The 2121-nt window shown below is 43.4% G+C and overlaps 1 long non-coding RNA gene across 1 annotated transcript; it reads right to left on the bottom strand.

Moving 5' to 3' along the window:
* Positions 1-251: 251 nt before the first annotated feature.
* On the bottom strand, positions 252-934 carry LOC112434995 (uncharacterized). Its single transcript, XR_003024360.2, has 3 exons — positions 778-934; positions 499-704; positions 252-419 (listed from the first exon to the last, which is right to left on the bottom strand). It is a non-coding gene; the product is annotated as an uncharacterized LOC112434995 (long non-coding RNA).
* Positions 935-2121: the final 1187 nt, after the last annotated feature.

Raw genomic sequence — 2121 nt, 5'->3', positions numbered from 1 at the left:
TCATCTAGTGATTGATGGGGAGCATGATGATCGATTACCTAAAAGTGTATTGATCAGTCTCTCTTCCCACTGTCACCCACTTTGTCTTTTTCACTCTCACTTCTCAAGTTATGGGAAATGTGCTTTGCCCATGTGTTAGCAGCCTTTTCTTTCTGCGTGAGTACAGCTGCTTCTCTCTCTGTCACGGCGACGGATGGCCGGTACTGAATAGGACTCAGGTGCAGAAACCCAGAGCGGAGGCAGTAGATGATTTAATAGTTTATTACGGTTAAGTGCAAGGGGAACAAAAAAAGGGAAACGTGGCAAAGACAGAAAATGACGAGACGTGGAGCCTTGGTGTGGCGTGCCCAGGGGAACGTGGCTAGGGCGAGGGAACGAGGCCTGAGAAGTGGAACGGAGCTGAGTGGGGAACAGTCACACTGAGGGGAGAGGATATAGGAGTTAGGCAGGTAGTGAAGGCAGCTCAGAAGTGGCCAGTATAAGAGCAGCAATTCTTACTTGCAGTTAGGGACCTGGAGTGTTTGAGAGGGGGATGATGAAGATCCAGGGGAGGCTGAGTGGCGTGGAAAGGCTGACCTGAGATCCGGGGCTCCAGATGGAGGGTGATGGCAGGAGGGCAGGCAGGTGAGGCACAGAGGGATTTCCAAAATGATCACTAGGTATTCCGAGTCCGGAGGTGGAGTGAGCCAGGGTGGGTACAGCAACTGTAGCACAAAAGAGTCTTTGTTAGTAAGATGAATCACAGCGAGAATTTGAAACACAAGACCTGTTACCAACATGGGTTGATGACGAACTGGCAGTGAGTGAACATCGATGTGTGGTTTAAATCCCTCTGGCTTGATAGCCTGCAATAGGCTCCAGGTGTGCAGGAGCTGGAGTTGGCCCTGCCCAGGGGCGGATCCCAGGTCAGTTCAGGAGCCTAATGGAAACTCCAGCCACCCACTGTAGACCATGACACTCTCCCCAGTTAATATTTTGTCATACTTTGAAAGCAATAATATGGTCCTCTGACTGCCAAGGTTCATGACACACAATTATGAGAGCATACAAGGCTCTTAAAAAGCTTTTAAAATATGTTTTGCTTTCCATTAGTTGTTACTTTTGGAACCATTGATCTTAAACTGTACATATAAATAGTTACCCAGATGCTGTGGTTTCTACATGAATGTTAGCATTGCATTAAGATGTCAATGATAGAACTTTTACAGACACGGAAACTGTTATTCTTGTTAAAGAATAAAAATGGATAACGCAAGATTGAGTCTAAAATTAAAAAGTCGCATTAAACAGCAAGGATGCACTATTTTGGATGTATTATAACTATAATTTGACATTTTAGGCACAATCAATTATTCCATGTGGAGATACAAATATTTTTCATATAAACACTATTAATCTCACTCTCTTGTTTTGTAAAGTTAAATTCTAAATTTTGTCCTATTTTCTCATCATCTTGTCTTTATCCCACATACTGAGGTTGCCAAACTCTAGTGCCATGGTGCAAGCCTTAGTTTGTAGAAAAACCAGGGCAATGTAATTTAAAAAATATATAATCTGGCACACATATTCATAGTTATACTAGCCACAAAAGCCACAATCAGACCTGAGACAGAATGGCCCAATGGCTTAATACTAGAGTCAATGGAATTTAGGGAATATTTAGTTCATATTTAATAAGTGATATTTTAAATAAACCTCCAGATAACACCAGATAACAATGAGCATTGGACACATGACCTATTTTCTAAATAAATATATTTATAAAGGTGCTACTGACATGAAATTCTCACCGGATATTGGTAACAACCCATCACATCCACAATTCCTCAAAGCACATGTAGACTGGTTGGGCAAACTCCCATGCACCCTCAAGTATTCTTGAGAGGATAACGAGCTCGTCCAGTATTCTACGACCAGGACGAAAACCGCATTGTTCCTCCTGTATCCGAGGTTCGACGGACAGACCCTCCTTTCCAGCACCCTGACATAGACTTTCACAAAGAAGCTGAGGAGTGTGATCCCCCTATAGTTGGAACACACCCTCTGGTTCCCCTTCTTATAATTCTGCCAGTCCAGAGGTACCGCCCCTGATCTCCATGCAACATTGTAAAGGCGTGTCAA

This window comes from Maylandia zebra, linkage group LG1 (genome assembly GCF_041146795.1).
Source record: "Maylandia zebra isolate NMK-2024a linkage group LG1, Mzebra_GT3a, whole genome shotgun sequence".
NCBI lineage: Eukaryota > Metazoa > Chordata > Actinopteri > Cichliformes > Cichlidae > Maylandia > Maylandia zebra.
This window is presented reverse-complemented; position numbering and strand designations above follow the sequence as displayed.